General features: G+C 37.2%; 1 non-coding gene across 1 annotated transcript; it reads left to right on the top strand.

Annotated features, from left to right (window-relative positions):
• Positions 1-15053: 15053 nt before the first annotated feature.
• Positions 15054-15160, top strand: LOC133295700 (small nucleolar RNA R71). Its single transcript, XR_009749390.1, has one exon. It is a non-coding gene; the product is annotated as a small nucleolar RNA R71 (small nucleolar RNA).
• The last annotated feature ends 652 nt before the right edge of the window (positions 15161-15812 follow it).

Here is a 15812-nt window from a genome sequence, read left to right as displayed (position 1 = left end):
GACGGTCTACTCACAAGCCTATAATACACACGCACGCATACACATATATGGAACAGTGGCCATTTTGTCACTGTTGGCCAAAAAAATTACCAAACTGTCACGCCAACAGTAAATTTTGTCAAAATGTCACGTGGCATATTTCGCTACACTGTGTAGCAAAATATGTGTGCAAATAATTCGCTACACAGTGTAGTGAAATATGCCACGTCAGAACCAAAAATGCCACGTGTCAAAATTGTAGAAATTCGCTACCCTATGTAGCGAATTTCTTCAATTTTAACATATGGCATTTTTGGTTCTGAGCAGTCTGACGTGGTATGTTTGGCTACACTGTGTAGCGAATTATTTGAACACATATTTCGCTACACAGTGTAGCGAAATATGCCACGTGGCATTTTGACAAAATTTACTGTTGGCGTGGCAGTCTGGTAATTTTTTTGGCCAACAGTGACATTTTGGTCACTGTTCCCACATATATAGTATCAAATATGGCTGGTTCTTATTAAAGGTTTAATTTGAACCAGGAGACCCACCAGACAAATGTGTAGTTGACATGGATAAAGAATATGAGGAATTAAATATAAGAGTAAATATCATTTTTGGTTCTCAGCAAATTTCACGATGCCTTTTTTAGTCCCTAGCAAATAAAAAGGCCCATCGTGATCCCTAAAAAATTCAAAATGGACCCGTTTAGTTGAAATCGAGGTCCCTCACAAATTCAAAAAAGACTCATATTAGTCCCCAAAAGGACTAAAATGGGTCCATTTTGAATTTTTTAGGGACCACGATGGGCCTTTTTATTTGCCAGGGATTAAAGCGGACTTTGTGAAATTTGCTGAGGACCAAAAATGGTATTTACTCTAAATATAATCTGGGTATTAACCGTTGAAGGATTACAATATATATGTATATATATATGGTTTCAATTTTCTCATGCTATAGATATAACAATGTATAGTAATTATAAATAAAAGAGTAAACACCATTTTTAGTCCTTGTCAATATCTACGAAATCCTTTTTAGTCCCTGGCAATAAAAAAGTACCAAATTGGTCCTTGAAATTACAAAAAAAGGGCCATGTTAGTCCTTATGTCAACTCCCAAATATGTAGAGTGGCCCTTTTCTTGTACTTTCAGGGACCAATTTGGTCCTTTTTTATTGCCAGGGACTGAAAAAGACTTCGTAGATATTGCCAGGGACTAAAAAAGGTGTTTACTCTAAATAAAATTACATAAGTATAGGAAATTATGGAATTATATAGTTAAGTTATGTAATTTCACGAAAAATATGTTACGGAAGCCAGAATTGATCTGTTAATCATCCGATTGACATGATATAAGTTATAGAAATACAATTTATACCAAGCAAGTCAATTATGACCCTTATAATAATATTTAAAAAATTTAGGGTCAAAGTTTTATTATGTAAAAGTTTAGGAACCAATTTGCAAATGGGCAAAACTTGGCCTAAACTTGATTTAATTGGTTTAATTAAATTTCGTAGAAAAATTTATTGGTTTAGAGTGATCTTAGTTTAATCTATATATGATTAGATTATTTGTTGAAAATAAGTCAAAAAACTTTGTATTCTAGTCATACATATTATTCTAGTATATATACTTACTTTTCATAATTTTCCGGGATACTTCATAGGTATGCATTTATACCGTGAGGCAGAACCGGTATCTGCACTTTTCGTCAGAAAAGCGACTTTCAACATTATTAATCACTTACTATAATTATTTAAGCCTTCTCATAATTATTAGGGTCAATTATGGAATTATTTCCTAAATTCACATTTAAATTAATTAAATTCCTAATTTAACGGTGCAGGTTCTTACACTGATCAACTCATGTCCTTGTGTATCATGTGCAGAGTTATGGCTAACCTTGGGAGTGCTCGAGAGATAACAAATGGGCGATCAGATCCCATTGCCACTGCATTGGCTGAGATGCAAATTGCTATGAAAGCTGAGTTAGGAGCGATTAGAGAGGCTAATCAGACTATGATGGTCACCATGTGGGAGGAAAACTAGAAAGCCATTGAGGATGTACTTCAGGCGAACCTATTGGTAAACATGACTATGATGAGGGTCATGTTGGAGGAGATGAGGACTGGTCACAATGATGGCCAACATCCTCCTCCGTGGCCACCCCCACCTCACCGTCAAGATGGGAATAGGAGTGGAGGAAATCATTTTCAGGAAGACATGGGTCATAGTAACTTGGAAGATGTTAGTCATCTTACTGGCATGATGCAGCCATACTACAAGCCTATTGAGGACCAGGAGACGAGAGACCGCCGACTGAATGCTTTTCGTAAGCATAACCAACCATCCTTTGATGGATCATATGATCCGATTGTCGCAGCCAAGTGGTTGCAGGCCCTGGATAAGATTTTCAGGGTGATGCAGTATACTGATCCAAATAAGTTATTGTTCGCTACCTACATGCTTGAGGGAGATGCACATGAGTGGTGGATGAACACCTCTCAAGCATACGAGATGCAGGACCAGATTATGACATGGCCATTCTTCGAGGAGATATTTTTGGTGAAGTATTTCCCATATGATACGATGGAGCGCAAGTAGGGAGTGTTCGAGCGTCTTGTACAGGGCTCGATGACTGTAGATGAGTATTTGGCTAAATTCAATGAATTAGCCAAGTTTGCTCATTTTTGGATGGCGATGCCAACACCGGTGTTTCTAGCTTCTAAATTCTGTAGAGGTCTCAGTGAGGAGATAATAGATAGGATTGCTGGAACAGCATGCAGAGACTTCGACACCTTGATTCAGCAGTGTCGTGACATTGAGGATGTTTGTGTGGTTAGCAAGGCCAAGAAGGCCAAGGTGTCTGAGGAGAGAGGAGCGGACACTTCTACTCATGATAGATATAGGAGATTTGATAGCAGAAGCAAAGGCAAAAGTCTTCACGTAAAGAAATTATATTAGTAGTTCAAGAAGACTACTACTCAGGCAGACAACTTTGCTAGACCTTCGACTATTCCGAAGTGTGCTGGTTACGGGAAGACGCATATGGGACCCTGTGCTATAGGAAAGATTGTTTGTTTCAAGTGTGGCAAGGAGGACCACTATGCCAGAAACTGCTTTATACCTGTTGCTAGTGCTACGGTTGCTCATATAGCACCACTTCAGATGATTCCTGCACCACTGGTTACTGATAGAGTCTACACTTTAAATCGTCAGCAATCAGATAGAGCTTTGAACCTTGTGAGAGGTATAATTCACGTTGTGGATACTTCAGTAATCTATTGTTTGACTTAGGGACTGCACACTTATTTATTGCGAGTCCGATTGTTGTGGGGCTAAACTTGCCCATGTCTGAGCTTTCTCTATTTTCGAGGGTTACTACCACTACGGGAGAGAAATACGACGCTTCATTTATTTTTCGGGATGTGGTATTTCAGTTGGATGGCCGAGATTGCATAGCAAATCTCATTTGTCTACCCATGGTCAACCTTGAGATCATTTTGGGTATGGACTTGCTATTAAGAAATTGTGTGTGTTGAATTATTGTGATTGCATAATATGATGTCTGAAATATGTATCATATATGGAATATTGTAATTAAGTGTTTAATAATACAACAGGGTGAACTAGGTTGATTGAGTGGGTTATTGGCCATTAGTGTATTATGGACTATCCTTGGAAGGGATGTATCCAAAGAGGTTTCCTCTGAGGAATTCCATTGGACACTCAGTTGATATGTGATTCATTGAGTGGTCTTTGTGTAAAGGTACACCAGAGGCTGGTATGCCTACTAGTTCTTGGCCAATAATCAATGTCATGGGCTTTCCTTTGGGGATTGGATCCTAAGAGTGTTGACTCTTGGAAGTCCCATGAGGGCACCAATTTGAGAGTGACTCATCGGGGGTCCTGGTGCACGAGGTGCACAGTTCAAGAAATTTTAGTTTGTCTCATAGTATAATAATGCATTAAGAGACTTGAAATATGAGTTTATACTCTACAGCCACCAAGTGGTGGAATGAGTAAAATATACGAAGAGTGATATGCCAAAGTTTGGCATGAAAGGTAAGGTGCCTTACGTCATTACATAATTTGTGATGGTGCTTTATTTTAAAAACGCAAGAGATGATATCTTATTGCGTGTGAGTGAAAAACACTCTCTAGTTAGGTTTGTTTGAGAATGTCAAATTCTCTTTAAGGAATTAAATGTGTAACACTTGGAATTTGTGGCAAGGCCACGCGTGAACTGGATATGTGTAAGAACCCGCACCGATAAATTAGGAATTTAAATAATTAAATTATGAGTTTAGGAAATAACTCCATAATTGACCTTGGATAAATATAGGAAGATTAGAATAATTATTGAGATGGACAAATAATGCTTAAATCGTTGTTCTGATGAAAAATGCAGACATCAGTTCTGTTTTACGGTATAAATGTGTACCGGTGAAGTATTTCGAAAAAAATAATAAAAATATAAATACTCCTAGAAAAATATCTAGGTCTAGGATATCAAGTTTGGAATAAGAATAATGAGCGGTGATGCCAGAACTAATATCGGTTACGTATAAAAAGCCTACTGGCAAAGTGCTTCGAAAATTATAAAAATATATATGATAATTCCTAGAAAAATGTCTAGGTTCAGAATATTAAGTTGTGTAGAAAAATGATTAGTGGAGCTATTAGAACTAATACCGATGGATTAATTAATTGCACCTATAAATAGCCTTTGCACATAAACCTAGGTCAATTTTTCTAATCTTCTACGTAGAGTGTTCTTGTGTTTAATGGCTGCCACCTTCCTACATTCTTAAAAGCTTGAGCTTTTTGATTGGAAATCACTCAAGACACCACCTTTTCTATTGGTTCTTCCTCTCTAATCTTTTAAACACTTGAGAGCAGACTTGGTGAGGGGGAAAAACCACTTCTTGAGAGGTTCTGAACTCTGTTTGAGGGCGGGTGGGGGGTAGAGTTGCTGACTTTTGGTTGAGAGTGTGAAGGCCATTTTCACTCACTTTGGTGCTTCAAGAAGCATGGTGGAGCAAAGAACCTTGTTGGTAGATCAAATTCGTGGCCTTGTTGAGTCAGAGTTGTAGGGTGGTGAGGACTGATTCAAGACCCTCCCTTTTTTCTGTTTTCACAAGCCTTAAGGTAAACTATGATAATTTCCATTGAAATTTCATGAACATAGCTTGTGTGAGTCCTTAAAAATAGGAACTTTGATTGTTCAAGTTAAGGGTTGTTAATCTATGTTTAATAAGTGTTAATAAACTTCTATTTGTGGAGAAATTGGACTTAGAACCATTGGAGAACCCTTAAAATCAAGTTTATGCAGAAACCATTCGAGTTTCTGCATTCTGTCTGAAAAGTATTCGAATACTTTTCGTGGAGTATTGGGATACTTTTGGTATTCGAATACTTTTGTGAAAGTATTGGGATACTTTTATGGGAATGGCACTATTCGAATACTTCAGTTAAAGTATTCGAATACTTATCGTGGAGTATTAAGATACTTGGTATTCGGATACTCCAGAAAAAGTATTGGGATACTTAGTGGTATTTGGATACTTTAGTAAAAGTATTGGGATACTTTTAGTATTCAAATACTTTAGTAAAAGTATTGGGATACTTTTGGTATTCAAATACTTTAGTAAAAGTATTGGGATTCTTTTCTGGGAACAAGAAGTATTCGAATACTTATCGAGGAGTATTCGAGTACTCTTGGTAGATTGAGCCTAAAATCAATTTTAACAAGTTGGGAAGCCTTAAAAACAATATAGGACCTTAATGAATCAATGTCGGCTTGTCCTATAAGTGTTCAAGTGATAAAAAATGAAGAGTAAACACCTTTTTTGGTCCCTAACAAAAAACATGATTCCCACTTTAGTCCCTTACAAAAATAAATTAGTCAGTTAGTCCCTAACAAATTCAAAGTGGATCAATTTAGTTAAAGTCGTGGTCCCTCACAAATTCAAAAAAGACCCATATTAGTCCCTCAAAAGGACTAAAATGGGTCCACTTTGAATTTGTTAGGGACTAACTGACTAATTTATTTTTGTAAGGGACTAAAATGGGGACCGTGTTTTTTGTTAGGGACCAAAAATGGTGTTTACTCAAAAATGAAATAACCCATTATTAAAGCTTTGGGAGAAACCTATAATCATTAAACAAAAAAGAAAATGTTGTCCTTATGCAATGAAACTCTAGACAATGAATATTAATGATATTTTTGGTATAAACAGACTGTGACCTTGTTGTTTGGTGACCCGGGGATTTTGTGTGGACTTTAGCTTGATATTGCTAGCTGGACAGGTAAGCTTTTGGTCCTCGGTTTTACCCATTACTTGTTCTACCAAACCCTATGGAGATTGGTTTATGTGCATGGTATGTTTTATGGAAATTATATATGTTATGTTATGAGAATTGGATATGCTGTTTCTAACACCCCGTGTGCACCCGGTGTATTAAACATATGAATGGTAATAGCGCAGCTAATTAAATGCGGAAGCTAATTTTTTTCTTTCCAATTATGAATACTTACCATATTTACCAAGTGGAATTACTTATCCATTTCCAAAATACTGCCTGTATGTAAATTACAATAATAACTACGCTGAATATCCTCATATTATAAATAGTATCAAGTCACAGAACTACAACACGTAGACCAGACAATATCCTGATACGTTATACAACTCAAGACTAAATAACATAACAGAAATAAATGTGGCATGAACAACCCCCATGCTCACCAAATTAGGCAACATAGCCAAACCAAGTCTCAAATCCAACAACAATATACTGAAAATAAAAATGATCAATATCCAGGCATAACAGCAATCAACATGCATAATCAACTCAACTCCGGTCTCCTGCCGCTAAAGGTATCTACTCCCGAGGTACCTGTACCTGAAAATGTGCCCCAACACAGGGTGAGATCTCTAAAAGGAAATTTCAGTAAGACAAGGGGTCCTCAAGGATCTCTCCACCCCAAGCTCACTTACATGTGCAATATAAGTTCCAAAACAGCATAACAATATAATTTCCAAAACTTGTCCATGCAGCATATATCCATGTCATGTGTGTATGCATCCTACTGGCCAGAGAATAAAATGTAGGGATTATATACATCTACAACCTACAGCACATGGAACACCGCTTATACCCCATCCACGGAGTTGCCATCTTGTATGTCTCCACATACTCAGGATTACCGTCTAGGTGGTACACCACATACATATCATATGGCACTTGCACTCAATAAAACAGCTCAATAGCATTTCAGTAATCATCACATAATTTCATAAAAACACATCATGAATATAAACCATCCCTCCATGAGGTAAGGTGGAACCAACAATGAGAAAAATCGAGGACACAGAAGCTTACCTTGCAAGCTAACAATCCCAAGTCAAGAGTTCCCAAAAGCCTAAGGTCACCAAACAACACAATCACAATCTGTTTAGACCATAAATCTCATCAACATTCAAAATCTAAAAGTTCATTACATTATGACAACGTTTCCTTTTTCGTTTCATGCCTTTAGGCTTCTCTCAAAGACATAAGCCTTTAATCGAAGTGATTTTGACTTAGTTAACTTATTACAGAGGTTCATACTAACCAATCATGGGTTCAGAAACCCAATCCAAGCTTCTGTTCGGACAGAACAGGTCAACACACGAAATTCCCAGAATATCGGGATATTTCACGGGGGCATATCCGGATATCCATATCTGGATATCCATATCCAGATATCTCAAACTCCATATCCGGATATCATATCCGGATATTTCGTGATAGAATACAGTTTCTGCATTTCGTGAAGATATCCCTCCAAGGTTCCATTTTTAGCACTTCTACACGTCCAAGAATTCATTTTAGACATATGTAGACCAATGTTCATGCTAGTTACTTAATCATCTCATTTAACATGCTAAAACTTGATTTTTAACAAGGAAACTCATGAACAAAGGTGATGAACATACCTAAAGGCTTCAAGACAGATGAAAAAGGTGATCTTGGAGCTTCCTATATGGCCTTACACTTCTGACTTCACAAGACCACAAATTTGCCTTGCAAGCTTGATCCTTTTACATAGAAAAATGGCTTCTTGAAACTACAAGTGCCAAAAAAATGGCTCCCACACAACAACAAAGGAGTCAGCCCCTAAACACCCCAGCCAGCATCCCTCCACTCAGCAAGAAGGTGTCTTTCTCCCTCACAATGCACACTCTCAAGTGCTCACAAGGTAGAAGAGGAAGAATGAAAAAGAAAGGTGATGACTTGGTGATCACAAGGAAGGCTATGTAGTTTGGTGGAGAGGGTGGAAGCCACCAGAAAACTCACGTAGGAACAATAGAAGCTGAAGGATCAGCCTAGGGCTTTGTGCAACCTTAGTATATATAGGTGCATTAAGTTTAATCCCACTGCATTAGCCCTAATATCTCCGTTAATCATTTTAATCTCAAACTTCATATTATGAACCTAGCCATTTTTCTAGGATTTATCGTATTTTTTTTTATAATTTTCGCAGCACTTTGTCGGTACGCATTTTTACGTAGCCAGTACAAGTTCTGACGACAGTTCTTGTTATTATGACTCCAAACTTGCTATACTTGTCCTAGATATTATTCTAAGATTATTCATGTACTTATTATAATTTTTCGGGATACTTCATCGGTACGCATTTATACCGTGAAGTAGAACTGGTATTTGCACTTTTCGTCAGAAAAGCGACTTTCAACATTATTAAGCCCTTACTATAATTATTTAAGTCTTCCCATATTTATTCAAAGTCAATTATGGAATTATTCCTTAAACTCAATATAAATTATTAAAATTCCTAATTTAACGGTGCGGGTTCTTACACTGTTTAGCTGGATTATGGAATTATATCTATTTATGTTGTGAGTATGGTATATGTTGATGAGCTGAATTTTGCTATAGTGCATTGCCACATGTATATGTAGGTGGGGTAGTGTGCACAACTCCTGTGTGGGGTTCCTGAGCATGGTGGACTCCATGTAAGGGGTAGAACTCCTGCAGTGTGGGTATAAGGTGAACTCCTTATACTTTTGAGTAGGTTGTAGACGTGCATAATACCTGCATTGTTCTCTGGCCAGTAGGATTATGATTTGCGCACCCACATAATGTATGTTTGAGGATGCATACACACATGACATGGACATATGCGACATTACACACTCATTTGATATACTGCATGACATGCTCATTTTATATACTGCATTATTTACTGCTATAAATGGCCTGGTATGGCCATTCCCTTTATCTTGTTATTAATCTGCTTTTTTATATACTGCCTACACTATTTTAGAACTTATATTATACCTGTAAGTGAGCTTGGGATGAAGGATTCCTTGAGGAACCCTTGTCTTACTGAGATTCCTGTTAGAAATCTCATCCCTTTTGAGGCACATTTTCAGGAGATGACGTTCGTGAGATGGACACTGATAGAGGCAAGAGGCCAACATAGAGATTTCGTTATTGTTATGAGTCGTGCATATTATGATTATCAATTTTGTCATGATGAGATTTTATTATGACTAGACTTGATGGATTATGTTGTTATTTGTGGTGAGCATATGGGTTGTCTATGCCACTAACAAATAATCTGTTTATTTGTTGATTTAAGTATTTGTATTGTAGCACCATGAGTTATGGATGCTTTTGAATTGTTATTTATGAGTATAAGGTATTTTAGGTTTTATTTTAGTGTTGCAATTACATAAGGATTGTTATTAAATTGAAAAGTTAATCCACCATGAGGATTTGCCTGGTTTAATTATATTAAATCGTATATTGCTTCAGCTATTAATTATTGCAAGCTGCGCTTTTAAATACCATTTGTATTTTAATACACCGGCTGCAGATGAGGTATTACATTTTATGGTATCAGAGTAAACTTTCTAGGAAAAAATCCTTATGTATTGCAATAACCTAGGATATCTTGTGAGTGTTAAGATGTCTTGTGAGTTTTAGGATATCTTGTGAGTCACTCTTAGAACTTACCATGATGATGCATGTGTGACCACTTGGTATGGGCCTGATCAACTCATTACTCTGTGTACCGTGTGCAGAGTTATGGTTAACCTAAGGAGTCCTCGAGGGACAACACATGGGAGTTCAGATCCCATTGCAGTTGGATTGGCTGAGATGCGGGCTGTTATGTGTTGCGTAAAATCGGCAAGTGCACCGATCCTACCAAGTAATAAAATAGTGAGTAGAGATCGTCTCCACGAGGATTAAGGCACCGAATTTATTTTTGACTATTCATTTCTTATTGGATGAACAAAATTTGGTTTGAGAGTAATTGTGTTTGTAAAAATTGTGAACTATTCAAGATTTGTGAACAATTCAGAGATAAATTTGAAAACTTAAGAGTAAAAGATTACGATTGAGAAAATATGTAAAAGCCTATTGCAGTAAAGGATGCCAACACATTTCTGATCCCCACCTTGTAATATTAATTAAAGTTTACAGTTAATTACCCAATTGATCAAACAATTCACCATCTATTAATTGATTAGTTAAGCCCTAATTCCTTAGTGATCTTAACTTTACTAACCCTATTAGAATCCTTTTTGAGTTAATCCTTTAAATTAGTGAATTTTCCACGTTTGCAGTTCATGTAGCCTATCCCTAGTGCATACATGAACTGTTATTTTACCCATTGTCAGGAACTAGAATCCCAATATTCCTATTGAAAACCCTAACCCTCGCAATCCTAATAGAGTGATCAATTCTAGAAGAATTAGAGATGAAGAACAAGGTAAAATAAATGCAATTGAAATAATTAAATGTAAAAACTAACCAAACTACAAGGGGTTCACATCAAGGGTTGTGACCCTTACCACAATATTAAAAGACTAGAAAGACATATTCATGTCTGACAATTTAAATAATGAGAAAGAGTTCATGAAAATGTAAAACCGAAAGAAGAAGAAGAAGTCTAGAATCTTCAGTTACCGAGAGCTTCCTCTCCAATTTCTCCTTGCCAAAAGATGATTTTCTTTTAGAGTTTCTGCTTTCTTTATATAGTCAGCTACTCAATCAGGTCATAATCCTTGAATTAATTTTGATTAAATTTCCATTTTCCTCATAATTCCACCAATCAATCAGGTCATAATCCTCTAATTAATTCTGATTAAATTTCCATTTTTCTCATAATTCCACCAATCAGGTCATAATCCTCTCATTAATTTGATTAAATTTTTATTTTCATCAAACTCCACAAATCAAGGAATGCATTCATGATGCCCGCGTGATCAGTGCCAAATTCGCGACTCCACAAATCAAGGACTGCATTCATGACGCCTGTGCGATCAGCGCCAAATCCGCGCGGACAAACAGAAAGTAATTTGCCAAAATCACACGGATCGCGCCATTTTCGCGCTTTTTGCGCGAGACTATGCAATTTCAACTTCTCTCTTTCACTTCTTTTTGGTGTTTCCTGCTATCAAAATGCATAAATTGAGTGAGAGAATGATTGAGAAGGAATAATCAATATTTCTTGCATTTATGAGCTTATTTTCACACATTTATGATTAATTCCTTGCTTCTTTTACTTAGAAATCACCATATGTTAGACACATATCAAACAATTCCCAAATTTAGATGTTGCTGTCCTCAGCAATAAATAAGATCAAACATCAGGCAGCAAGGATTAACTCTGTGAGAAGAATTTATATCACTAATGCAATTTTCTACATTGAAGAGATTCAGAGTTATAATGCTATGCATGAGTGAATTCCAAGTTGAGAATTTTCAGGAATCTCTTTTGGTGTAAGGAATTAGAATCTAGTTTGATCACTTCTTACCAGGATAATCACTGCACTTGTCACTCTTGTGTATTGGATTTAACTCTCAATCCATCAGTGCAATAAGACTACCATAAGCTTGATCCTATTCTCAAGTTCCTAAAGATGAGGAACATGTAAAACATGCACAATTAGATCCAAAGGTCTTTGCAGGGTTGTAACTTGGCTTAGGCTAAGGTATGAATATTTAGGAAAGTGGTTACTTTTTACTGTATATGAGATTGAAACACAACTATTTACTTTCAGTTGTTCATACTCAGACACAATTTCACTTAGTCTTTTCCTTTCTATGCATACTTTTCCTTTTTCTTCTTGACCTTTTCATGCTTTGTTGTTGCTTTGCAACTTTTCATTTTGTTTCTTTTCTCTTTGGTCCCAGCTTTTGCTTTCACTATCACTTTATTTCGGTGAAATTGTTCCTTGAATATCTATAATCAGTGCTTCAATCTCATCCAAGGTGTGTTGATAGGAATTAAGCTAAGAGTCTTATGGTTAAATTCAACAAGAAACAACAGGCTAAGGCTCAAAGGGCTAGCAATGAAATTTTTTATTTTATTTTTCGGGTCAGCTATTTGGCCAATGAGTTAACAAGAAAGAATTGCCTTTAACATTTCAGATCATGCATATATTACAGAGAAACAAATCAAGTTCTAGAGTATTATCACAGTGAGGTCTCTCTAAAAAAATTTATTGTATAGGCTCAAACCTCACGGCTGTGCAATCAAACTAGAATCTAAATTCCATTATCATCACATATCAACTGTAACTCTCAACAAAGAATTCGATCAAACGAGCAATAACAACTCTTATACTTCAATGCATTACTCAAAACATTAATCCATTATGACTTCTCACACAGTATCTTATATGCTCTCTAAGATTTAATCATCTTATTGCATAAGTAGCTAACACATATCTAGGTATGTTGCTCAGAGAATTTCTTCTATCAAAACCAAATATCAAAACAAAAACAAAAATATCAACAGAAATTGAGACAAAAGGTTCAGATATCTCCCCTGATTCAGAAATTTTTTCTGTTGGAGGTCATTTCTGTCTGGTTCCGCTGTACCGCATGTGGTGCGCTCAATTCCCAGATTTAGAACATTGCTGTCCCCAGCAATATAAACTAAATTAGGCAAAGAATAAGAAATTTTGTGCAAGTAACACACTCACACTGGTTAAAGCATCAAGTCAACATATATCAAAAGATATCTAAACATCATAACATCTCAATTGTCTCCACACAAAACAAGAATGTAAAAACATAATCAAAATAACAAATAACAAAAAATAAAAAAATAAAAAAAATAAATAAAAATAAATAAATAAATTGAAAAGGACTGACTCAACATTCTTGGGTTGCCTCCCAAGAAGCGCTTGTTTAACGTCACGAGCCTGACGTACCTCTTGTGATTTATGGTGGTTGGAAGCACGCTACCTTTGATGACCCAGTCTTCTTGGTCCAGTATTGTTTCCTTCCATGATCATATGCATGTGGATGAGGAGGAGGGTTCTCAAGAACTTTAAACTTAGTTTCCACATATTTTTCCTTGCTCTTGGGCTTTCCCATCTTCACCTTTGGCTTGCTTCTTTCATGCCATTGATGAACTTCCTTCTTGTTCCCTTCCTCAGCCTTTTTCTCCGTAATGTAATTGACTTGATTCTTAGGTTGAGACGCAAGCAATGAAGGAGCTTCATTTATGAGTACCTTGAATGTTGCTTGCTCTCCATCCACGCGCATTATCAATTCACCCTTAGGTACATCGATTAACGCTCCTGAGGTTTCTAAGAATGGCCTCCTGAAGATCATAGGCACACTGGCATCTTCATCAATGTCAAGGATGACAAAATCAACAGGAATTAGAAATTTGTCTACCTTGACTAGCACATCTTCCACAATACCATGTGCTTGCTTTGTTGAGCGGTCGGCCAGTTGAACATTCATCCTACTTGGCTTCACTTCATTAATTCCCAGCTTATTCATCAGATTTAATGGCATCACATTAATGCTAGCACCAAGATCGCATAAGACTCTCTCTACAGTCGTCTTGCCAATGGTGCATGGAATACTGAAGCTTCCTGGATCCTTCAACTTTGGAGGCATGTTTTTCTCTAAGATTGCACTGCACTCCTCTGTTAGTGTAATCGGTTCATCCTCTGTGAGCTTCCTCTTCTTAGATAATGTTTCCTTCAGGAATTTGGCATATGAAGGCATTTGCTCCAGAGCTTCTGCAAAAGGAATATTAATATGTAATTTCTTAAAAATATCTAAAAATTTAGAAAATTTCTTCCTTTGCTCATTTTGCTTGGGCCTCACTGGATATGGAAGTTTCTCAAAACGTGAGAAATCCCATTGCTTCTTTTGAACTGCAGGAGGTTGTTCTTTTGCTTTTTCTTTGCCTTCTTGAGTGTGCTCATTCTTTCCTGTAGAAGCTTCAACTTCCTTTTTTTCTAGCTCCTCACTTTTAGTAGTGATGGCATTGCAGTGCTCCCTTGGATTCACAATGGTATCACTAGGGATTGTTCCTTGACTCCTTTCAGCAAGTTGTCTTGAAAGTTGGCCTATTTGAGTCTATAAGTTTCTAATGGATGCATCTTGATTCTTGTGGTAGGCTCTTGTCTCATTTATGTGATCATTAGTGGTCTTGGAAAACTGTATCATCGCTTTCTCCAATTCCGATGGCTCTTTATGTGGAAGAGAAGGAGGTTGCAGATAATTGTTGGAGTTGTAATCCAGACCTCCACCTTGATTTCTCCTCTGAAAGTTGTTCCCTTGGCCGCCATTCTGATTCCTCTGGTAACTTTGGGTATTCTGTGGTGGCCTTGGATCATACCAAATTCCATTGACCTGGAATGGTTCAGCTCCACTGAATGTAGGGCACTCATTAGTATCATGCGGCTCCTTGCAGTACTCACAGTTAAATACATTAACTTTAGATGTTGAGATCTGCATCTTGTCGAGCTTGGCATTCAGACTGGCTAGCTGTTGAGAGATTACTTTTTGCTCAGCTAGTGACGCATCATTGTTCCCCAGTTGTAAGATTCCTTTCTTGGGTTGAAATGGCTGAACTTCCATTGAAGCATTATCGGTTCTCGCCATGTAAACAATCAGTTCCAGAGTTTCAGCTTCTGTCTTCCTTCTTATGGTTCCACCGGCTGCACCGTTGAAAACCATCCTGGAGTCGGGTGTCATCCCATTGTAGAAGACTCTGACCTTCTTGTCATAAGGGAAGTCATATTGAGGGCATTTTCTGATCAACTCCTGGAATCTAGCCCAGGCTGCACAGAGTGTCTCTCCCGGCTGCTGAATGAAGTTGGTGATTTCATTCACCAACTTATTGTACTTTTCCCGAGAAAAATTCTCAGCAAAGAACTTAGCGGCTAGTTCATCCCATGTTCGGATACTGTTAGGAGCTTGTCGATCTAGCCATCTGAGGGTTTTTTCGGTCACAGTAAAAAGAAACAACTTGTGTCTGATTGCATCATCAGACACTCTATGATGCTTAGTGGTGTCACAGATTCTCAGAAATCTGTCATTGAAGTCGGAGGATCTTCGTAATCCTCTTCACCGAAAGAGTTCTTCTCCACCAAGTTAATCAGAGACGGGTTGATATCAAAATTGTTGGCCTCTATGTGTGGCCGGACAACACTAGAGTTCGGCCTCGTGAACATAGGAGCAAGAATTGACTCCATCAACTCTGCTGCAAGAGGTGGAGGAGGAGGTTGATTATTAGCATCCATGACTTGTTTAGTGTGTGGCTTGGAACTTGCAGATTCTTCTTGCTTTCTCTGCTTGGCTTGTTTTCGATTTTCCTTTGCAGTTTTCTCAATTTCTGGATCAAACTGTAAAGAATCTCGATCTAATTTACCTCGCATAAACTACAGCAAAAAGATCAGTAACAAAACAATATACAATCAAGAAATTCAAAAGTTAAAAATAAAATTGGCGTAGTCAATCCCCGACAACGGCGCCAAAAACTTGTTGCGTA

This window comes from Gastrolobium bilobum, unplaced genomic scaffold, assembly GCF_033153095.1.
Source record: "Gastrolobium bilobum isolate Gb01-03AN ecotype WA unplaced genomic scaffold, APGP_CSIRO_Gbil_v1 utg793, whole genome shotgun sequence".
NCBI classification, from domain to species: Eukaryota; Viridiplantae; Streptophyta; class Magnoliopsida; order Fabales; family Fabaceae; genus Gastrolobium; species Gastrolobium bilobum.
This window is presented reverse-complemented; position numbering and strand designations above follow the sequence as displayed.